The sequence below is a fragment of the Boleophthalmus pectinirostris genome, unplaced genomic scaffold, assembly GCF_026225935.1.
Source record: "Boleophthalmus pectinirostris isolate CB_2022bp ecotype Guang Dong unplaced genomic scaffold, ASM2622593v1 HiC_scaffold_4, whole genome shotgun sequence".
Classification (NCBI taxonomy): domain Eukaryota; kingdom Metazoa; phylum Chordata; class Actinopteri; order Gobiiformes; family Gobiidae; genus Boleophthalmus; species Boleophthalmus pectinirostris.
The window spans coordinates 32205603-32230638 of record NW_026571353.1 but is presented as its reverse complement, the minus strand read 5'-3'; the positions used below and the strand labels follow the sequence as shown (position 1 = coordinate 32230638).

The 25036-nt window shown below is 39.7% G+C and overlaps 1 protein-coding gene and 1 pseudogene across 1 annotated transcript in view; one reads left to right on the top strand and one right to left on the bottom strand.

Annotated features, from left to right (window-relative positions):
• grid2 (glutamate receptor, ionotropic, delta 2) overlaps positions 1-25036 on the top strand; it is a 1594008-nt gene that overhangs the window by 301323 nt on the left and 1267649 nt on the right. The window lies entirely within an intron of this gene.
• On the bottom strand, positions 10090-10207 carry LOC129411399 (5S ribosomal RNA; annotated as a pseudogene).

The following is a 25036-nucleotide window of genomic DNA, read 5'->3' as shown; positions in this document are numbered from 1 at the left end:
TTTTTGTCTCGATACCAAATGTAGCTTAGATGGAGCTCAGCGTGTTGTGAATGTGGGCGCATATTGATACGTTGCTGCTGATGCCGTCAATATTCAAGAGCAAACTGTAGGCACTGCTCTGTCTGAAGCTTTATTACTCCAATCAGACTTTAACTTGGGCTTTGTTTTAACGCAATCCGACCGTAAAGAACTGACTTAGCTGGAGCTACAACGGGTGATTCCTGCTGTTAAACCTCTCAAATAAATAATAAGGAGGATTTAAAAGCGTTTTGTAGTCCGTATAGAACTTATTTGCCATCAAGCTCAGCTCCTTGCAAATTAATACAACCCCAGTGATGAGGAAACGCACTCAGACGCCTCATTGACACTGACTCTGGCTGTAGTGAATTTCCTCTTTCTTTTCTTTAACAGCCCGTTCACGATACGTCTACTTATGTACCATGAATGTTCTCCTTAATACTACTCATTCTTCAAACCACCATCTTTTCTAAGGGCCAAATGGAAGGAAATTACCCCTTGCGCCCTTTGAAATGAATAGCAAAAAAGACGTTTGAGTGTATATGAAGGTTGTATACAAAATGGTGACTGAATGAAGGAAAAAGGAGGTTGAAATTACGTTTGATTATAATTTCAGAAGGAGGGTAAGAGCATAAGAGCATGTTTTTGAAAGAAATATCCAAATTTACCATCCACAAATGTTAAATCTTATCCTTATTTGTGAGATATCAACTCCACAAACCCGTCTTATTAATCTTATGGGTTAATTTCTACCAAGTATCATAAAGTCTTTAGGGTTCTGTGGGGTATTCGTTGTGGGCACATGGGGTTTAGATCAACATGTTACCTTTTATTGGTTTGAAAATACTCTCAGTCCCTCTTCCCCTGGACCCCAACACAATCAGAGTGCATCTCGGCTAATGAAACTACTGCACATCGCGTCAGGTTTAAGAAGTTGTAGTGTACTGTTTTGTTTCATGTGCAAGGAAGGTTTGAATAGTGTCCGGGAGAGATCGCAAGATTACTCAAACATGCATGGATGACATATAAAACCACTTCAGGCATGTTTTTGATGAGGTAACAATTTTATATGATGGTAGAAAGTAGTGTCGTAGTACTCTAGACTGCTCTTGGTTTTGAGACTTTTTTTGCGGTCTTGGTCTTGTTTCAGAATCAACCGCGTTTGGACTCTTGGTCTTGTCTCAGTCTTGAAGTTGTTTGGACTCGGTCTTGTCTCAGTCTTGAAGGCGTTTGGACTCGGTCTTGTCTCAGTCTTGAAGGCACTTGGACTCGGTCTTGTCTCTGTCTTGAAGGCGTTTGGACTCAGTCTTGTCTCAGTCTTGAAGACACTTGAACTTGGTCTTGTCTCAGTCTTGAAGATGCTTGGACTCGGTCGTGTCTCGGTCTTGAAGGTGCTTGGACTCGGTCTTGTCTCAGTCTTGAAGGCGTTTGGACTCAGTCTTGTCTCAGTCTTGAAGACACTTGAACTTGGTCTTGTCTCAGTCTTGAAGATGCTTGAACTTGGTCTTGTCTCAGTCTTGAAGGCACTTGAACTCGGTCTTGTCTCGCTCTTGAAGGCGCTTGGACTCGGTCTTGCCTTGGTTTTGAAGACAGTTGGCACACGGTTTTGTCTCGGTCTCGAGGTCTGACACTCGACGAGTGATACAATGAAGTCAGATTTATAAAAACATTGACATATTTGTGCCAAAATAACTGGAGTAAAATACAAATAAATGTCAAAAATTACAAAGATGGTCTCGATTTGGTCTCGGCCTTGTCTCGGTCTCGGCCTTTAAAAGTCTCTGTCTTGTCTTGGTCAGAGGCCTTGATCTTGTCCTGGTCTTGATACTCTGTGGTCTTGAACAGGTCTTGGTCTCGATTAGTGTAACCTTGACTACAACACTAGCAGAAAGCTCCAAAAAGTCTGTTTTGGATAATACTCCCTTTTTAAATGGTGGCTTTTAAATACTCCCTTTTTAAATTATTTTTCTGAAGTTACTGTGAAAAAAAACAAAATAATAATAATCATAATCATTATTTTTGTTTATTTTTGCAGACAAAGAAGGCATTGAACTTCGTGGTAGCTTTTAATTACAGTAATTACAGAGACATTAACCACAAACCAGGTCAACAAATCTACAATGTGACACTTAAAGGTGCATTGTGTAACTTTTCCGGTGGAGGATCCATCAACTGCTATGTTCTCTGCTCTGCCTAGGATGTTCCTCAGTATGACATTAAACAGATCTACCTTACATTTATACCATTTTATAGTTTTATAGCTTAAAAATGTCTATAAAAACAGGCATTCTTACTGTGCGCGGGCTCGTCTTCATGAATACAAAAAGATTTAATACCACACTGTGAAATATTCCAGACAAAGCGATAACATCTCTCTGGTGAAAAGCGTTTGACAGACCCTCCACCAGAAAAGTTACACAATTCACCTTTAAACAGCAGATTTAAAGCTCAGTTTAAAGGTTGTATAGAGGATTTTTTTAAGGGAAGAGAAATACAGCGACAGTCCTTGTGCGTATTCAGAATTACTGTTGAAGTGACCTGTCTAGAAGTAATTCAGCGACCGACGCGTCAGTTTTTAGACCCTTCGTCTGCTTCGGTCGCGCCATCGCTGGACGAGATCTCCAAGAATCACCTCAGTTTGGCTTTGCTCCTTTTCCCCTTCTCTTCTTCCTTCAGCGACCTCAAAAACGGACTTTCTTTTGCGGCGAACCGGTCGTGGATTCTCGTCCGCCGTCGCGACAAACTTTGTGCGAAATGCGAGGAAGCGACAGTTCGAAAAAGCCTCTAAGAACCGCTGCGTAAACCACGTAATCCCCGCGCGCCGACGAATCAGTTATACTAGGGAGTTTGATTGACAACCCAACAGCCAATAGAAAATGAGGGAGCCTCGTTTTCTATTGGCTGATGTTTATCTGGCCTCAACACGTCCACAGTTGATAGATTTTTGTCCTTTTTTTTTTGGTCATCATAATTACAAAGCTGCTGCGTCTCTGTAATGGTATTTTAATCTTTGACTGACAGTTTGAAACAAAAAAAAAAAATCCTCCATACAACCTTTAAATTACAGTCTTTGTGCAGTGTTGTGTTGTCGAGCGAGCGCGGCCTGTTCCGTGTTCTCGCCAAATGTACAAGTCTCTAAGAGCGACAATATGGCAATTAGTATGTGCGCCCACGTCATGCATGTATTTCCATTAACAATTCATTTTTCAATTTGAATAATGACAATGCTGTATTATACTGGTCTATATGAATATTCAGTGTGGCGCTCCTCGTTTGCACACAAATCAACAGAAGCCATTACCACAGAGCAAGATAAATTGTTGCTGATGATAATAGGGCTGAAATGACTTAAGGTGAATGCTAACGAACTTGTACCGTTAAATCAGGACTGTTTAAGGCGTGCAGGATTCATCAACAATTCCCAGGGGAGTGTGATGCTAACCGAAAGCACTGCTCTGTCAGAAGCGCTTTTACACAAGTTTTACCACAATCTGACTAGAAAGAGTTGACTTGGTTGGAACGACGACAGGAGAGGTGATTTCTGCGCTTGAAAAAAAAAAGTCTCTAACACTATTGTTTTTAGTCACTCTCACCTCTTAATCGAAAATCGAACTCCTAAACAGAACCTTGAACGTTTGCATTGATCACAAGCTCCTGGAAATGTGTTTTTTTGCATTTTTTATTGAGCTATCTTACACCTTTTTTGACAGCTAATGTGGGCATTGCGTCTCCATGGTAACTGCTGAACATTCCACCAATAGAGATACACGTAAAACACCCCCAGCATGACGTCCATGCAGAGTATTTATTTCGGTTAAAAGCCTCGTACAGATTATTTTTCCACATTTATTTGAGCAAAAATTGAATTGACTCAGTGATTATATATTGTACAAGCAGCTCTTTAGGTCAAAAAAGATGACCAGGAAGTGCAAGTTAGCATGCTAGTTGTAAAAAGCGCTCATACATTTACTGTGGTGGAGAATTAGGATGCTTGGAATCTATAAGATAAGTGAGGAATAACTTTGGATGCTCTGTGGAAGTTTTTTAGTGAGTTTATGTCGCTTGTTTATGTCCATCGAGATGTTATTGCTTTGGAATGCACCACAGAATGGAAATTATTTTTATTAAATTATAGATGTTTTCACTGCACGCACTCATTGCGATTCACCTTTCCACAGATCTGACTTGTAAATGGCGATAAATTCATAAATAACATTGATATATCTGTGCTAAAATACAAATAAATGTTGAAAATTACAAATATGGTTTTAATTTGGTGTCATTTGGCATTGGTCTCAATCTTGTCTCGGCCTCGACCCACAGAGGTCTTGGTCTTGGTCCTGATCTCGGGATTCTGTGGTCTTGGACTTGTGTTGGTCTTGATTAGTGCGGACTTGACTACAACACTAGCGGAATGGTTGAATGTTGAGCTTTATCAGAATTGGTGTACAGTCGTCCCTCACTATAACACGGTTCACCTTTCGTGGCCTCGCTGTTTCGTTGATTTTTACAACTTATGAACATGCATCGTGTTCCTCCCCCTGCGTCCTGATTGGCTAAAGTACTGTAGAACATTGTCAATCAGTCTCCTCTGTGCCGTGTCTCCTGTACCGTACAAAATGCGTACAGTTTGACAAATTTACATAACCGTTCAATCTCTAACAGTGTGATTCTGAAGTGCTGCATGTTTGCAAGTTTTCTCCCCGACAAAACCCACAACGACGACGAAACGTTCTGCACCGACAAAGGCTCCGGCGGTCGCACCTAAAAGGCAAAGGAAGACGCAAACCGTCGCACAAAAAGTTGGACTTCTGGACACGCTGAAGGAAGGTAGAAGTTGGACGCCATTACGTAATAAATTAATCTTCGGTTCGTTACATAAATAAGGAGGAAAGTAACATAAGGACAACAGCAGCGATAAGTTCTAAGAAGGATGCAAAAAGGGTTAACTGTCCTGTCTGTGTGGTGAGGGGTTTTAGAGCCTTAAATTGTAAAAAATAAAGCTGACTACTTCACAGATTTCACCTATTGCGGGTTATTTTTAAAACGTAACCCCTGTGATAAACGAGTATCCACTGTAAACCCGTATTTATATCAGGATTTTAAAAAATGTGTTTTGTATTTTTTGTACTGAGCCTTGAAATTTTAGTATCATAACATGACTTGATAAAAAATAAGCTTTGAACGCTTTAGTGAAAATAATAATACGCTGTGGTGGATTCAGCAGTGGCAGGTTTTGTAACTGTTCTGTTCTAGTCTATGATCTCACTGACCTCGTGAAATAAATAAAGAAGAATAGAATGGCAATTTGGCAAAGCACTCCCGGAAAAAAGGCTAAAGATGGAGGATCATTCTGAGGGACAATGGTGCAGCAGGGGACCGGAGGAGATTGCGAGGGAGGGGAGGGAGTGAGGACACAGAGAGAGGAGAGGTGGTCTGGGTCATTCTCTTTCCAGAACACATCCATTCAATGTTTTTGTTCCTCATCTCTCCCCCGGACATCACCCCTCTCCCACACTCCAAAATAATATGTGACATTTGTGACGCACGCAGTGTTGGGAAGGTTACTTTTAAAATGTATTCCTCTACAGATTACAGATTACATACGCCAAAATGTAGTTTGTAACAGAATCCATTAAATTACTTAAAGTGAGTAACGTAATCTGAATACTTTGGATTACTTGAGTTGCTTTAGAGAAGCAAAGACAAGGATATCGTAACATAAGATGTTTTGTCTGATAAAAGAAAATCAAAAGCCCAGACGTGAACTTACTGAACTGTATTAAAAATATTATTGATAGAAGAGGAGGAGACACGTCCGCACAGCATGATTTAGTCCTGTTAAATCCTGTTTTAGTCCTGGTTTAGATCTAGTTTAGATCTAGTTTTAGTCCTGGTTTAGTCCTGGTTTAGACCTGGTTTAGTCCTGGTTTTGGTCCTGGTTTAGACCTGGTTTTAGACCTGGTTTTAGACCTGGTTTAGACCTGGTTTAGTCCAGGTTTTGGTCCTGGTTTAGACCTGGTTTTAGACCTGGTTTAGACCTGGTTTTGGTCCTGGTTTAGACCTGGTTTTAGACCTGTTTTAGACCTGTTTTAGTCCTGATTTAGACCTGGTTTTGATGTAGTTTAGACCTAGTTTTAGTCCTGGTTTAGTCCTGGTTTAGACCTGGTTTTAGACCTGGTTTAGACCTGGTTTTAGACCTGGTTTTAGACCTGGTTTAGATCTAGTTTAGTTCTGGCTTTAGTCCTGTTTTAGACCTAGTTTTAGACCAGTTTTAAACCAGTTTTAGACCTGGTTTAGTTTCCGGCAATGAGTGGAATTACCAAAAAAAAAAAAAAAAATGCGAAAACAGGAAAATACCGCAGTGTAATCCATTTATTTCAACAAAGTAACTGTAATCCAATTACCACTCACTTAAACAGTAACTGTAACTGAATACAGTCACTCATGAATTTGTACTCTGATTACGTAACTCTGGTACATGTAATCTGTTACTCCCCAACACTGGACGCACGTGAAACAAAAGAGCTCGTTGGACATCACAAAATCAAACTTCTCTCACCTCACAGATTTACAGAGTCTAGAACTTTGTATAAATCCGCAGAATCCAGCAGCCATATTTCTTTAGACACGGACGTACTCTGCGTGCCCTAACCTTGTCAACAAGATGAATTCTCGTGATTTTTGTTTTTTTTCTGGCGAGTCTATAAACTGTCTCTTTAGGCTCCAGCTGAAGCGTTTGCATCCAGCGCCGAGTGAACCAAAGCAAACACAGCAATGCCAACAGTTGTACTCCGGCCTAGTTTAGCACAAATACACACTGTTTAGTTTGTGGAAAACATGCAGCGGAAAGGGCTCTGGTGCAAATCTGGGCAGGTGAGTCGCTTGTGCTTTTCTCTCAACTTAGTTAAAACTTTCAACCAATCAATCTGAAATCTTCCAGCAAATGGCCAGGCAAGTTTATTTGTATAGAACAATTCGTACACAAAGTAACTCAAAGTGCTTTACAGAATGAGAAATACACACAAAAAAGTATCTGTCTACCGTCGAGCGAACAAATCCTAATGCTGCGAGGTCAGACGGTTTCCATGAAGTGAAACCGGCTGATGAATCAGGCTAGTAAATGAAAGAGAAGAGTGCAGAATTTTTAAAAAAAAGAAAACCTTTCAGTCATATGTACAGCTAAACCATTTTGAGCCTGGATTTAAACAGCGTCAAATCTCAGCTCCCCCAGATTGATGTGCACTACTCAGAAGCGCTACACATATCAATCTGGAGAGAGCCAAGTCCCTGATTGGCTCATCCACCTGTCAATCAAAGCCAAATTCATCAGTGACCGGACTCGTGTCTTTGTAAACATTGAGTGCGTTTACATGCACATCAATAACCCGGTTATTATCCATACCCCGGTTATGTCAGTATTCGTGTTACTGCGTTTACATGCGCACTGAGAAACCGGGACACTCATATCCACGTATACATGATCAAATGGAGTATCCCGGTTTCTTGACATAATCTTACAAATGCGCAGGCGCAAAAATGAACTTAAATCAATTTCATAAACCAGGAAAAATACAAACCGTGAGCTCCTTTATCATAAGAAGCTAAGGAGCTACGAGATCTCCCACAATCCACTGTGCAGATTCTTCATTAAAATCTTCTGCATAAATAAACTCAACTTTACAACATATAAACCATAAACACTATAGACACATCAGCCCGTTTGATCAGATAATTCAGCTGTGATCACATTTGTTTACGTTTTACAGAAACGAAACTTAAGACCGTTTAGGTTAATTAGCATAAACTGTTAGCGGCGATAAAAACAACTCGCTCCTTGCGCCGCTGATGTGATCAGTTTCTTTTGGACTAAATGACACGACTCTGTGGATTATGTGTGTTATTTCTGTGACAGAAGAGGTGCTGATGATGGTAAGTGTGTTCCGTGCATATAGAGTATAGGAGATAGTTCATGTTTTAGCTTTTCAGCGTCACACGAGTGCAGGTCGTACGAGTGCAGATTGTACGTGTGCAGGTTTAGCGCAGCTCTTTATTTTACAGTCATTTCACTCGTTTGGTCACTTTATTTATGTTGGTCAATTTATTTATGTGACTACTGTTGTGGTGAAAGGCTGGAAAGTGTCTTTTGGACGCATGCGCACTCAACTTTATGTTGCAGTAACCGGGGTACTGCGTTTACATGCCACAAGTAACCCGGTTACTATCGGAATAAACCAGCTACAGTAACCCGGTTTCTAATAACCGGGACACTGCCATAACCGGGTTACTGAAACCGGGTTACTGCGTTTACATGCACCATGAAGAAACCGGGATACTCAAAAAACCCGATCATAACCGGATTATTGATGTGCATGTATACGCACTCATTGTATTCTGTATTCTGGATCACATGCGAAAATAATTTCACTTGTCAAGTCAAAAATTCTCAAATTCAGTAAAATGTTTTTAATTTGACTCATTAGAATTCGCCTCGATGTTACTTTTCGCAGTGCACCCCTCACCCCTGTCCCACCTTTCACCCCTCCCCCCCCTCGAGGCCATTATCCCCCTCGAGGCATTATCCCCCCATCGCCCCCCGTTAGACACGAGCTCCGGTGCTTCACTTACGCATGCGGGAGAGCCACCGTCTCCCATGGCGACCATTAGGAACGAGGAGAGCATTCGGAGATGTTCCCGAGACTCTCCGCAGATGGGACGAGATCGGCGGCGTTTATCGACACTTTATTAACGCCGCCGTCAATAGCAATTGTAAAGCGATGATATGGAGCCAGGAGCTACACAGATACTGTCCAGTGTTCTATAAGCGACTGATTTATTGGAGCAGCGGAGGGCAGAAGTGGTGCATTGTGGGTAGATATATTGTCAACATTAATAGGATTGCATAAAGAATTCTTATGTCACCGTAAATGGCCATAACATTTATTCCTGTCTGTCTGTTCATTAAAACGGTAATAAGCCTTTAAGAAGATTTAGTGTCTGCCATAAAATATGAAAAAATGTAATGTCATTTAAATTGAAACACATTGAACAGTTTTTCACACCTTTATTAAGCTGAAGCATAAATTCAGCCAAGAAGACTATAGAGGATTATGTATTATTGGAACAACGGAATCTTTAGTGTCTGTTCGTTTTAAAGAGCCTCTCAAAAGACTCACTCAAAAGTGGATTGAATTATTTTTACGAAGCAAGTAGATTTAACCAAGAATGTGTGACTGACTGTGGCTGGAACACCAAGAAATCTGTTCATGATCTGATTTCCAGAGTTATCAGGTTACGAGACGGTAAACACAAGCATTTATTTCTGATTGTTCAAACATCTGCAGGTTTAAACAAAGAAAATTATGCAGAAAAAATTGAAAATTAAAAAGACAAACAAAGAAAGTGTGAGTTTTATTTTGAAATGAATTCTTCCAAATATAACACTTCCTCCACTGATTAACTGTTAATTAGTAGCTGCATGTTACTTCTGGTCTAGTTCTGATAGTCTTGATTAGGTCCTTTCTTTCCTTCCTTTTTATTCATCTCAAGTGTTTAGACCTGCTAACTAATCCATCTTTCTCCTGTTTGCTGATATAACTACCCAGATTCAACCACCAAAACTGCATTCGATCAAAGCCTACATTATTTATCGCTATTATTTTGTATCAAGGGCATAGGTTTGCACAGAGACGGTGGGGACATGTCACAACCAATATTTGGGGAAGACAAAATAGTTCCTACCAATATTTCCCAATTTATATTAATGAACAAAAATATAAATTTATTCTGATATGTTTCCAAACCCAGTAGTAAATTAATTAATTATTGCATTTATATAGCACCTTTCAAGATGCCCAAAGTGCTTTTCAGATCATTATTCATTCACTCAATACTAAGTGGTGATAAGCTACAGCTGTAGCCACAGCTGCCCTGAGGCAGACTGACAGAAGCTGTGCCATCGGCCCCTCTGACCACCACTACTATCCCGCACGCACACACCACTTTCATACTAGGTAATGTGGGTGAAGTGTCTTGCCTAAGGACAAAATGACAGCTTTTGCCACTGTTGCCCCACTGTGGCACCGGGAATTCCCAGTGGTCTCCCATCCAAGTACTACCCAGGCCTGGCCCTGCTGAGCTTCTGAGATCTGACAGGATCAGGCTTTGACAAGTTGGTATGGCCACAATTATTAATTTAACATGTTTTAGTTCACATTTTGTTTATTAGACGTTCTGAGATGTATTCAGTGATATGACGACAGGGTTACACCTGCCGATGTTTCATTGGATGTCATTAGTGGAGCCAGGAGCCTAAACTGGACCAGCGGCAGGACAGGGCCAGCTCCAGTAGATGGCAGCTCGAGCAGGCGAGAGTGAAGACACTATGCACCAAAAATGCATCATCTTCATCTTCATTTAAACTTGCTTTATAATGAGTCTACTATTGACTATCACCACAAGTGCTCCTCCCAAACGGAGCCCTACTCGTGCTCTGTGAGCAGCCCAACTCTACTGACAATATTCTGTGGAAAAATGTTTGGACATGACCTCACAAATATCTCATCACCAACAAGCAAAGGGAAATCTGCTACAAACTTCTACATCTCTGTTTTCCACTAAAGAATCATCTCAGAAGGACAATGGACACAAACTGAACATTTTACAAACTGAAAAATGAAACCACCTCTCACTTATTTTGGACCTGCCCAGACTCTGTGTTTGTGGAAAGAATTCATAAAACACATAATGTCCCCACCAAAGCTGAAATCAAACCTACGCCTCTCTTTTTTTTTTGTTTTGTGTATATCCTGCGTCTCACATGTGCATCCAGTTGTCGTGTCCTTTGGCAAAACATTTGGTTTCGTGATGTTACAAGCTTTGTCTAACAGAATTCAAAAGATGAATTTGACTATTTAAGCAGTGCTCATTTCCCGAAGGTTAAAAAAGTAAAAGATTTTGTTAGAACAGAGGAAAAGTGGACCACCGATAAGAGCAATATTCATCGAAGAACATCTAAGGAAGTAGAAGACGAGAGTTAAAGTGCTCAGTGGACATCAGGGCGTATCATTTTCACAGAGGAGGAGCTGAGGGGAGGGTGAAGTAAAGATTGATGGAGAAGGATCTATAGCTCACGCCGCCAACAGGATCTCGGGACACTATCGACTTAAAGCCACATTGATTCAAACACAGAATAAACACCTGCACTTTTATGCACACAGTCAGCGAAGACAGGAAAGGTCAACGGAGTGTCCTTCAGCCTGTTGTCTCACCCGAACAGAGGACGGGAATACAAATGACTGCCTGTCTGTGGGGAAGAACGGGTCTTATTTAGAACTGAACCAGGACTAAATCAGGACTAAACCAGGTCTAAATCATCACTGAACTAGGACTGAACCAGGACTGAACTAGGACTAAACCAGGTCTAAATCATCACTGAACTAGGACTGAACCATGACTGAACTAGGACTAAACCAGGACTAAACCAGGTCTAAACCAGGACTAAACCAGGACTAAACCAGGACTAAACCAGGACTAATCCAGGACTGAACCAGGAATGAACCATGACTGAACCAGGTCTAAACCAGGACTGAACCAGGACTAATCCAGAATTAATCCAGGACTAAACCAGGATTAAACCAGGTCTAAACCAGGACTTAACCAGGTCTAAACCAGGTCTAAACCAGGTTTAAACCAGGACTAAACCAGGACTGAATCATGACTGAACCATGATTAAACCAGGTCTAAACCAGGTCTAAACCAGGACTGAACCATGACTAAACCAGGTCTAAACCAGGTCTAAACCAGGTTTAAACCAGGACTGAACCATGACTAAACCAGGTCTAAACCAGGTTTAAACCAGGACTGAATCATGACTGAACCATGATTAAACCAGGTCTAAACCAGGACTTAACCAGGTCTAAACCAGGACTGAACCAGGTCTAAACCAGGTCTAAACCAGGTTTAAACCAGGACTAAACCAGGACTGAACCATGACTAAACCAGGTCTAAACGAGGACTGAACCAGGACTGAACCAGGACTAAACCAGGATTAAACCAGGACTGAACCATGACTAAACCAGGTCTAAACGAGGACTGAACCAGGATTAAACCAGGACTGAACCAGGGCTGAGTGTGAATAGAGCCTATTGTGCATGTTTTGAGTTGACTGGAGAAACCAGAGTGTCTTGAGTAAACCCACCCAGACACAGGGAGATCAAGCAAACTCCACACAGAAAACCAAACCCAGATCCTTCTCGCTTTGAGGTGAGAGTGCTTGCCATACTGCACCACCTTTATTTACCTAGATTTTTTTTTTTCAAATAAGGTGTTTTTTACTGCTCAAAATACCTTGAAAACCGTTCATTCTTGCTGTGAGCGGTGTCATCTCTCCACAGATCTGACTTGTAGCTGGATCCACTACTGAGAACCACTTGCTTGTCTCCATGGAGATAAGTTAAATAAGATATTGTGAACACTTTTAAACAAACCAGTAACCTCAACGTGGAGACAAGCGGGTGTCTTATAGCCAGGCTGGTGCCACCTAGTGCTTCCGCTCAATTTCATTTCTCTCCAACGACTAAGTCAAGAATCAGAATACACTAGACCAGGAGTCTCCAACCCGTAGATTGGGTATCAGGGTTACCAGTATCTCTCCACCTCCTTCCAAGGAGCTCACCAAGGGATTTCTGAATCATATATATTGTGGTGAATAACTCAAATTTGATTGATTAAATTCCTATTTCCTTTGTAAATGTATAATGTTTATGCCACTGATAACTGGATAATGGGTTATGTTTTATAGACGTCTAACTGTACCTCATCTTCGGCTTACCGTGGTGCTTATATTTACAACATTTCTGGTGACCCCAAAAATTTGTAGCTCTTTGGCATTTTCGATTTACAAAAAGTAACTCATAGATGGTAAAAGGTTGGAGACCCCTGCAGTAGACGGTTTGAAAGAACTCTGGAAGTTGTAGACCGCGCACCTACCAAAGCCATGACGTCAAACTCAACTCAAGGGACTGTCTGGGTCAACAGCACAACAGTAAACAAAGCGGTCGAGGCGGATGTAGGCGAAGACAGACATTCTGTGTTGGCAACGGTTCCCGAGATCGAGGATTTAAAGCTGGAACAAAGAGAATGTTTGGTGAATTTTATTAGGGGGTAAGATGTTATTGCCCTTCTTCCTACGGGATTTGGTGCATTACATACGTCACGAACAAATAGCAGCATTGGTTAAATAAAAAAGTACCCACCTACCGTCGAGTGAACTGAAGGCCGTAACAAGTAATAAAGTACCGTGAGTGTACTACATGCAAATATTAAATACTGAAATCATATATTTGTTTGAATATTACATAATGCTTAACCACTGAAATCTGCTATATATGTTTAAAGCTACCACTGTGTGAAAACTAGGGATGGGCATTCGGTGAAATTTTCTTAATCGATCTTCGGAAGAATTAACGATCGATTATCGATTAATCATTAACGTTTTTATATTAAAATGATCATCATTATTATTACTATCTGCACTACTAATCTGCATAAATAAATTCAACTTTACGACATATAAACCGTAACGACTCTAGAGCCACATCAATCTGTTTGAGATTATTATGTGTTTAATCCAGTTTTGCGCAACTCTCACAAAAACGAAATTTAAAACCACATTGCTAATTTGCATAAACTCTGCGAAGATAAAACTACAGCTCTTGTGTCGCTGATGCGGTTCAATTTCTGTCAGATTAAAAGACATGACTCAGGTGAATACAGGTTAGTGTGACCATATTTGCGTTTGTCAAAACCAGGACACCGTACGGGGGGAGGGAACTCGTCATCGACATTGCGCGACTCTCACCTGGCAAAGCTTTTTCCCACTGGACACAGAAACATATTTGCTGCTTTATACACTGTGCACATGGACTCACACTTGTCCCGAACGGAAAGCGTGGACTTTCTTGTACAAGTCATCGTTGCACATCATTCGCATTTGCACTTCAGTACGCTGCAGACTGACCGACTGTTTGTGTCTCGCTCCTTCTGAGTGCAGAGAGACACACGTACTGACCCTATTTGGTCACTCTACGCTACGCACAGCAACCTACATTCGGTTTGTCGATTAAAATGAATGTAATCGATGAAATTCTTAATGATCAATTATCGATTAATCGACTAATCATGCCCATCCCTAATGAAAACATATATGTTTTTCAGATATTCCCTTTGCAGAGATGAGGGTTGTGTCTTTTTAAGGAAATTCTTTACAGAGCAGCTGACGTGGGGTCATCCTGGCTGGCACCAAGCCTAAATAGACCTGACTATAATTGAAATCTGGTGGTCATCCCCATAAACGGAGAGACTTCAGGGAGGATCCTAGGAGTTGACCTGCTCAACATATTATTTGCATTTCATGTGGAGGTGTATTTCTGGGTGAAGGGACGGAGGCAGGTGTTCAGATTGCCTGATGTAAGTCCTGTGTCGCTGTAGGCCAGGGGTGTCAAACTCATTTTGCTCCGGGGGCCATATCCAAGCCTACTCTGATCCTAAAGGGGCCGGAGCAGAAAACTCATGTCATATAAACCTTAAAAATAACAATAAGTTCAAATATTTGTGCAGAGAAACGCAAATCTATTACAGAAATCTTTTTTAATTGATGAACTCTTTCTTTTACAAAATATTATAATATTATGAACAACCTGAAACTTTAAGAAAAATGCAATTTCAACACAAAGTTTTAACATGAACTTGTTTGTAAATAGGAATAAGTCAATTTTTCTTGGAAAATCCTGCACTCGGCTCCACTTTTTTCATTTGTGACATTTTTCTGATGAAGGTGTCACGGTCAACAGTCAAAACGATCGTCCTTTAAGAGCGTTTGGAAAGAGACAAGTCTTCATTTGTGCTGCTCTGGTGGGAGGGGCCACACACAGAGACGCTGGAGATGCTGATATGCTCAGCAACGCAGAAAATTACAAATATTTTAATAGAAAATATAATTAAAATATTTTTGTAGAAAATCAGCCGAGGGCCAGATTAAAGGTCTTGGAGGGCCGGGTCTGGCCCCCGGGCCTTATGTTTGACACCTGTGCTGTAGGCCGTCAGGGACAGTGATTTGACCCAGAGCTCTGTATTAGAATTGTATTGAATAGGAAATACATTTTTGTGATTTCAATTAGTCGATTCCAGTCTTTATTTCTCTGATAGAACACGCTAACGGAACAAATCCTAATGCTGCGAGGTCAGACGGTTTCCACAAAGTGAAACCGGCTGACGAATCAGGCCAGTGGAGGCGTCTTATCCTCCACTAGAAAAAAAAGAATAAAACAAATATAAATTCAAAAACACATTAGAGAGCCCTTAGCTAACCTTTCCTCCTTGACATCTGACGCATTATTTGGATATCGAGCGGCGCCCCAGTCACATGAGGTCGTCCCGATGAAGATTTATGGGCCCCACTCCAGAACACGCGTCAGCACTTTACGGCCCCTTTTAATGTGTGAACGCTGCAGCAAATCTTCAGGACCGGGGGATGGAGACCGAATACGCTTTGTTCCCCACATCCATGCGTGTAACAGATCTCATAAGAAATAGACAACACAAGGAGAATTTCAAAGCGCTACAGAACACGTCTTCACACTGCCTGCTCAGCCCTTTCAGACAACGCCATTTATAACAGTCGAGACAAGAGATTTCCCAAGAGAACTGGGCCAAAACAAACGCAACCCCCCTCTCCGATGCAGTAATTCACTTTCTATATTTATTTTTTTTCACGTTATCGTTTTACGGCTATCTGTTTCGTCCTTACTGTAACCGTGGAGATTGTGTCACGCGTACACAGCAATGAGACACCGTTTGAATCTTAAACAGTTTACGCTGCAAACTGTGTGCGTTGTTTGACATTTGAAAACGCTTTGTTCAGAGAAGAGCGGAGAAGACTGCGTAAATAGTAAACAGGACGCATGCATTTATAGAGATGCATTGATATTTTAAGCGTTTTTTCCCGCGCATATGAATCAGAAAACTGGTACCTGCATTTTATTTCCATTGACAAAACTTATCTTGGGTTTCTGAGGCAGGGTTTTATGCAGAAAACAACAAGCAGTAGCATGAAGGCGATATATAATGCCATGTTTAAGAGTCACTGTGTAACTTTTCGGCTGCTTTTCTCCGTGGAGATGTTATGGCTTTGTCTGGAAAGTTCCACAGTATGGTATTAAGCTTCATATTGTCAGTGGAGGCAGGCACGTGGCAATTTAAGAAAATGTAACAAAAATTTTAGACCACCCTAATTTTTCCAGTTATTTATTGCAATTCAAGTGGTGCAAGTCCAATAAAGAGCTTCAAATGGTACAAAGGTAAATACTGGATAGCCAGAGGTAAAAAAATAAATAAATAAAATGATAAAAGATACAAAACACAAGTCCAAGCTCTGCCAAAACTACCTCAGGAAACAAGAACAAGTTGATAACCTTGAAAACATAGTGTCCAGCACAGTCTCCAGACTTAAATGTAGTTAATATGATTAACTGAGATTCAGGAGCAGAACCACGCCTCAGCCGCCCTCTCCTCTCACCAGCGAACCACAAGTCGCCTCGACCACGACTCTAATTTCCCAGAAGCCGATATGTAGCAGCCTTTCCCATCATCCCAGTTTGTCTCGGCTAACTCGACCCCATCCCCTATTTTGTTCGTTGCAATTGTAGATTGAGACAGAGCCCCCACCCATAGTCTCAACCCAGCCATCTTTGCCTCGCTTCGTACATTATCAATAAACTTCTTCGCACTATGTTGTTGTTGGCGTGGTCTTAGCTAGTGAAACGCTGTTTATGCGTACACGTGTATTTGTGTGTAAAGTGAGATAAACTGAGATTTAGGAGCCAAAAGTGTGACCAATGTTTAACTTTGATGATGATGATGGAACATTCAGAGCAACAGTCGCATTTCTTCTGGTGCAAACACTTTTCATGTGTTTGTATTTGCTCACAGCTGATGAATCATATCAATGACCAGAGACAAATGAGGCTCGGAGGTCACCAGTTTTACCACTTTTTTAACAAATCTGTGGAAAGGCGAGCCCGCTCAGTAATGCACGTCTTTCAAGGTATTTTTTTGAGTAATATTTACATCTGCAATGAAATAAATGCTACAGGTTTGAATCTAATCCAGGTGTCACCCAGAGGCTTGGTGTAGTTATGACGGTTCTCAATGGCGCATTTATGCAGGTTGATGTAAACGAAAACTTTTTTGAAAATGATGCTGTGTGCATGATGTTATTTTGGAAAATAGGGAGGGAAATATTTGTTTGTCAACATACTCTGTGTAAATGTAGCCTCAAACCCCATCGAGCTGATTTGGGATATACTGGACAGCAGAGTGAATGTTCTGATGAGTTCACTTTGATGAGTCAAAAGTTTACAATATGTTTTGGTCTATAAATTGATTCCATAATTTATTTTTCAACTCAAATTGCTTATTTGTTCTATGCTTTCATTTCAGAGTGCAATGACACAATAAACCAAATCATTTTCTCACAAAAACTAGAAAAAATGTGTTCTAAAACTTTTGACCTAGTAGCGTATGTTTATGGCAAAATGTCCAGTTACCATGGTGACACGTTTAGATACTGTTACGGCCCTGTTGTGCCGTGTTTGTATTAATTATTGTTCTGTATCGAGGTGACCCAGATGCACTTGGGCCAAGTCCGTGAAATATCGTCAGACATAAAAGCAGTCCATGGTGAATTTTTTTTGTTTTCATGAACCAGTTTTATGTCCGATAATATTTCAAGACTGCTTTACTATGTTAAAACAAAACTCAGATTAAAGTCTAACTCCAGTTTACACATCTTCAGACGCAGCAGTGCCTCTATTTAGCTTCAACCTCTGCAAAGAAATTTAATGATAACAGCTACAAATTATAAATACATAGATTCACAGTGTACCAGCTGCATGGGTTGGGAAGTAACTAAATCTACTGCATGTACCAAAAATACATATCCTGAATGCTAATTTTAACTAACTGTATTCTGGTACAGTTACTTTTTTTATTTGGTGGTACAGTCGTCCCTTCGCGGGTCTCGCTGTTTCGCTGATTTTTTTGTGTGCAATTTTGCATGCTTTTTTTGTTTTTTACAGCATATAAACACGTATTGCATATTACGGGCGGGTAGTAATTACACACGGGTGGGTCAGGACTAAACCAGGACTACACCACAACTAAACCAGGTCTAAACCAGGACTACTCTCGGACTTAAGAGAGAGAACCCCGAGCAGGGTGTCTGCAAAGCACGATCGGGAAATTGCCGCTCTTACGTCTGTGCGGTGCGGAGCTCTCCGTCGGTCCTTTCTCCTGCGATCACCTCCAAGATCGTTCCAGCAGTAAGTCCTGGTTCAGTCCTGGAATCAGCCCAGGTTAGTCCTGGATTACTCCTGGTATAGTCTTGTTTCGGTCCGTGGCGTAGGCAGAGCAAAAGTTTGATATAATCTCGGGTTAACAGGCGGGTGCGGTGTTGTACTGCGCGGGTGTGGGTCTCCAAAAATGGAGCCGTGCAGGACTCTGCGCTATATGGCTCCATTATGAAATAAATTAATCTTCGGTTCGTTACAAAAAGAAGGAGGAAAATAACAAAAGGACGACAGCAGCAATAAGTTTTAAGAAGGATGCAAAAAGGGTTGTAACTGTCCTGTGTGAGAAAAGTGTATAAAGTTTGTGCTCAGAGGTTTTACAGCCTTAAATCAGATATAATAACTGTAAAATATAACGTTGACTACTTTGCGGATTTTACCTATCGCGGGTTATTTTTAGAACGTAAACCCCGTGATAAACAAGGGACCACTGTATTCAGAGTACAGTTACTTAATTTTTGTAGTCTCTAGTTAGACAGACAGTGCCAAAAATTCATGTTGTTTGTAATTATGATCATGTTTTTTTACTCTATAAAATAATGCAACTGTGTGTAAAAGTATTGTAAGTATTCAGAATGCAGTACTCCACAGGACCATGTATCAGTATGCTACAAAGTACATTTTAATTCAGGTATTCAGTATTCTGCAATCACCGGTTCTCAAACACTTGTTCCTCTCAGTCCAGTCCTGCGAGTCGAACAGCTTTGAAGTTTGACTCCTTGAAGCTTGAGCGAAAATAGAACAATGTATATTATTCTGGTCTTGACTGGAGCAGGAAATGAGCAATTATCGGGCTGATCTGTGTGTGTATTTGGCAACCGGCGTCTGCGCACTCATCCGCTGTGTTGATTTTCTCTGGCTGTTCCCTGAATCTCCTCTATCAGTGAACAAAACAGAGTGGAGACGGAAATGAACAATTATTCTGCTCATTGTCTAGCCCTCGCTGTCTAGAGGCTGCATGCGAAATCAATGGCTGCTCCTCTGGGCGAACATACATGAAATGACGTAAGATCGTATCGGAAAATGTGGCGATTTTTATTTTATTACATGTGAAGAGATGGTATAGTTTAAGGGGCCCATATTACGTTATTTTCTGATCGATGTTATAATGTTTCCTCATCAAAAACAGACCTGGAGTTGTGTTTTGCTTCATTCACACGTACATTTATTTATTCCTCGATACACAGGCCACGATATGATACATACCTCGATACAGTGCATTTTCGGTTTGATACGCTATATTTCAAAACAATTCGATACGGTTCAATAAAAAATAAAGGCTAAGGCATAAGTCGCCTATTTGGACATTAAATGTAGCCCATTTCTTTTTCTTTTCAACATCCAATTGAATCCAGCAATATTGGAATAAAATAGTCAATAAAATAATCACTAGAAGATTAGAAATTATACAAAACATGTCTTAACATTTCAACATTTCTAATGAGGTAGGTGGACCTGTCTGTTTTTGTAGCGCGTTCCAGTCTGGGCTGCAGGAGGAGAGGACAACACGCAGATCAGTGTCAGAACTGTATATTGCAGACCTACATGCAGAGCGAGACAAGGTGACCCAAAAGAAAATCTCTTGCGACCCAGTTTTTGAGAAACGATGATTTGGATCATTTCAGCCCTGGAATTGCCAAATTTTGCTGAATTAAAGATAAAAGGAGCTGTTAAAGGTTGTATGGAGGATTTTTTTTTGTTTCAAAATGTCAGTGAAAGATTAAAATACCATTACAGAGACGCAGCAGCTTTGTAATTATGATGACCAAAAAAAAAAAGAATGAAAATCTATCAACTGTGGACGTGTTGAGGCCAGATAAACATCAGCCAATAGAAAACGAGGCTCCCTCATTTTCTATTGGCTGTTAAGTTGTCAGTCAAACTCCCTAGTGTAACTGACTCGTCGGAGCGCGGGGATTACGTGGTTTACGCAGCGGTTCAGAGGCATTTTCGAACTGTCGCTTCCTCGCATTTCGCACAAAGTTTGTCGCGACGGCGGACGAGAATCCACGACCGGTTCGCCGCAAAAGAAAGTCAGTTTTTGAGATCGCTGAAAGATGAAGAGAAGTGGAAAAGTAGCAAAGCCAAAATGAGGTGATTCTTGGAGATCTCGTCCAGCGATGGCGCGACCGAAGCAGACGAAAGGTCTAAAAACTGACACGTCGGTCGCTGTATTACTTTTAGACAGGTCACTTCAACAGTAATTCTGAACGCGCACAAGGACTGTCGCTGTATTTCTCTTCCCTTAAAAAAATCCTCTATACAACCTTTAACTTGAAAACTACTTCTTCATGACATCAAAAGGTTGAACGGAGCATTTTGAGTGTTGAGGTGTACACATAGCCAGGCTGGCAACACCTCTGTTCAATTTCATTTCTCTCCAGTGACTAGGTCAGGAATCAGAATACACTAGACGGTTTCCAAAAACCCCGGAAGTTGTAGACCGTGCACCAGCCAATCAGAGAAGAGCTGTGAAGTCATGACGTCAAACCCAAGCACCTTTCTGGGTCCCTATTGTGGTTCAGCACAACAGTAAACAAAGCGGTCGAGATGGATGTAGACGAAGACAGACATTCTGTGTTGGCAACGATTCCCGAGATTGAGGATTTAAAGCCGGAAGAAAGAGGAATGTTTGGTGAATTTTATCAAGGAGAAAGACGTTATTGTCCTTCTTCCTATGGGATTTGCCACATTACATACGTCACGACCAAATAGCAGCGTTTGGTTTAAAAAAAAAAAGTACCCGGCTACTGTTGAGCGAACGAATCCTAATGCTGCGAGGTCAGACAGTTTCCACGAAGTGAAACCAGCTGATGAATCAGGCTAATGTAGACAGACTAACAATGCAGAAAAACTCAAACAAGTATGAATGAAACAAAACACAACTCCTGGTATGTTTTTTTTTTGACAAGAAAACATCATTATGACATTCTTTAGATCAGGGGTGTCAAACTCATTTTGGTCGGGGGCCGTATCCAACCTACTTTGATCATAAAGGGGCCGGATCAGAAAACTCAGGGCATATAAACCCCAGAAATAGCAATAAGTTCAAATATTTTTGCAGGGAAACACAAATCTATTACAGAAATCTTTTTTAATTGATGAACTCTTTCTTTCACAAAATATTATAATATCATGAACAACCTGAAACTTTAAGAAAACACACATTCAACACAATGTTTTAACATGAACTTGTATGTAAATAGAAATAAGTAATTTTTTTCTTGTAAAATCCTGCACTCGGCTCCACTTTTCTCATGTTTGACATTTTGTTGATGAGGGTGTCACGGTCAACAGTCAAAACGATCGTCCTTTAAGAGCGTTTGGAAAGAGACAAGTCTTCATTTGTGCTGCTCTGGTGGGAGGGGCCACGTACAGAGACGCTGGAGACACTGCTGTGCTCAGCACCGCAGAAAATGACCAATATTTTAATAGAAAATATAATTTAAATATTTTAGTAGAAAATCAGCCAAGGGCCAGATTAAAGGTCTTGGAGGGCCGGATCTGGCCCCCGGGCCGTATGTTTGACACCTGTGCTTTAGATGATACGATAGTGCAATATGAGCCCTTTAAACCCATGAGTGAGGGGCCAGAATGAAACTCTCGCTAACTTTGTGTTGTGTGTTTGTCATATGTGTAAAACATGTCTCAAATTATTGCGGTAAAGTAACAATTGTCTTTGTTCTTTTCTTCTTTTTCATGTCTTCTCTGTACTTTGGGACTTTCTACTCAAGGTAAGACAAACTTTTGACTCAGCCATTTGGTTTTGGGCTTTGTCTTTTACTGATTCACTTGTGTCCGACATTTTGAGCTCTACGACAAAGAAATGTGTCTTGTTGTTTATATTTCAAGCTAAAATTGGTTTCAGTGGCGCATGTTAAGATCTTTTAGGCAGTATTGTTAGTGGGCTGATGGTTTCTGCGCTTTACTTCAGGATTTTAGTGTTTGTTTTTAACTCCACTAGCAGATAAATTAGCTTTTCCAGTTTTCTTGTTTGTGTTTTTGTCAGAACATATATTACATTTTCAGATATTTTTTTCTACATTTAATATTTTGAGGTGTTCGTAGTGGTGTTGTTATGATGCTAGAATTTAGTTTGATACAGAACTAAGGTCTTGGTTTTTGATACCAATTTCAAGCACAGATTTTTTACATTGTCATTTTATTTAAAATAAAATAAATTGTTTTATCATTTAGTCTTATAGTGATGACGGACATTAACATCGTTCTAGAACTATTCACGAAAAGATCACATTTCGTCCTAATTAAACCTGTCACAATAACACATTTTCAACTTTGATATATCACTGCCGCTTTAAAAAACAGATTTAAACCACAAAAACTATTCTAAATCTACAGTATTCTTTAAAAATGAAAGACTTTAGCGTGTAGTTTGCATCTGTAATGAGTCACAGAAGTTATTAATTCAAGCTTTTACATCTTAAATCTTATCATATAGACAAAAAATAACCAAATATTTCCCAGTAGTGCAAAGAAAAAATTTGACACAATAAATATTGACCCCAAAAATATATTGTTCCAGCTTTTACCCAGTACTGAGTAATGAGTTTCAACACTAGATTGAGCATTGATTTTTTTGGTATCCAAACTTTTTAAAGATCCTGTAATATGCAAAATGGACTCTTCTGAACTTTAAACCATGTTATAATGCCGTTACCTTCTCAAAAACAAACCTTAATTTGCATTTTGTTTCATTCATGTTTAATAATAAAGAATTACTCAGTCTGTTTATGTCTCCAAAACTCAACTTTAGTTGATCCACATGATTCTAGTGAAGGTGTGTGGACTTTAAAAACACATTGAAGCACTTCCTGAAATACCACGTGACATCACAAGGTGGAAAGGAGAGTTTTCTGTTTCATAGAAGAACACAGCCTAAATACGCAGCGTTTGTGTGTTAAACAAATGTGAATGAAACAAAATTGTTTATGGTCGTACAAACTAACACTAATGTTAACGAAGGCACAGAAGTTTATTGTTTATGATCGTACAAAATAAACCACAATGAGAAATGGAAAATGTAAGGATGTTTTTGCTTTTGTTTATTGTCGTACAAACTAATAATAATGATAAAGAAGGTACAGAAGGTTTTCGTCAATGATCGTATCAAAATAAGTAAAATGAGAATGAAGAGTGTAAGAATATAGATATATTTTTTCGTTTCTGGTTGTACAAACTAATAATAATGTTTACAAATGCACAAAAGTTTATCGTTTATGATCCTACAAAATAAACCACAATGAGAAAGGAAAAAAATGTAAGGATGTTTTTGTTTTCGTTTATGGTTGCGCAAACTAATAATAATGATAAAGAAGGTACAGAAGGTTATCGTTTATGATCGTATCAAAATAATCAAAATGAGAATGAAGAATGTAAGGATTTTTTTTTTTTTCTTTCCATTTCTGACCGTACATACTAATAATAATATTTACAAAGGTAGAAAAGTTTATCGTTTATGATTATATCAAAATAATCAAAATGAGAATTAAGAATGTAAGGATTTTTTAAATAATTTTTTTCTGTTTATAGATATACAAACTAATGTTCACAAAGGCACAAAAGTTTAATCGTTTATGATCGTACAAAATAAACCACAATGAGAATGAAAAGTGTAAGGATGTTTTTGTTTTTGTTTGTGGTCGTACAAACTAATAATAATGATAAAGAAGGCACAAAAAAATTTTATTTATGATTTTATCAAAATAAGTAAAATGAGAATGAAGAATGTAAGGATTTTTATTTATTTTTCTTCATTTATGGTCGTACAAACTAATAATAATGTTCACAAAGGTACGTAAGTTTATCATTTATGATCGTATCAAAATAAGCAAAATGAGAATGAAGAATGTAAGGATTTATTTTTTTTTTCTTTCCATTTCTGACCGTACATACTAATAATAATATTTACAAAGGTAGAAAAGTTTATCGTTTATGATTATATCAAAATAATCAAAATGAGAATCAAGAATATAAGGATTTTTTAAATAATTTTTTTCTGTTTATAGATATACAAACTAATAATAATGTTCACAAAGGTACATAAGTTTATCATTTATGATCGTATCAAAATAAGCAAAATGAGAATGAAGAATGTAAGGATTTAGTTTTTTTCTTTCCATTTATGGTCGTACAAACTAAAAGTAATGTTAAGGATTATTGTTTATGATCGTACAAAATAAACCACAATGAGAATGAAAAATGTAAGGATGTTTTTGTTTTCGTTTATGGTCGTACAAACTAATAATAATAAAATGTGTATTATCATTTGCACATGTATCTCTATTTGTGTCTTGAATAACGTAGGACCCGTAAGCAGCTGTAGTCTGCATTAGTCAGCATGACACAGTCCAAATAAAACCTGACTCAGCTCAAACAGCTCCCGCACCTGCCCTGTCAGTTCAGCTCCGCGCGATGACAGGAGCGCGCCGTGACAGCCGCCCGATGAAGGAGCACCCGCCTCCAGGGAATCGGGCGCTCCCTGGCATTTTTGCACCCCGACCTGAAAATCATCCGCCGGTCTGTGCCACTGTTTGGACTGCGATTCAGCCAGACACTTAACGTGACTCAATGTTTACACACGCTGTCAAGTC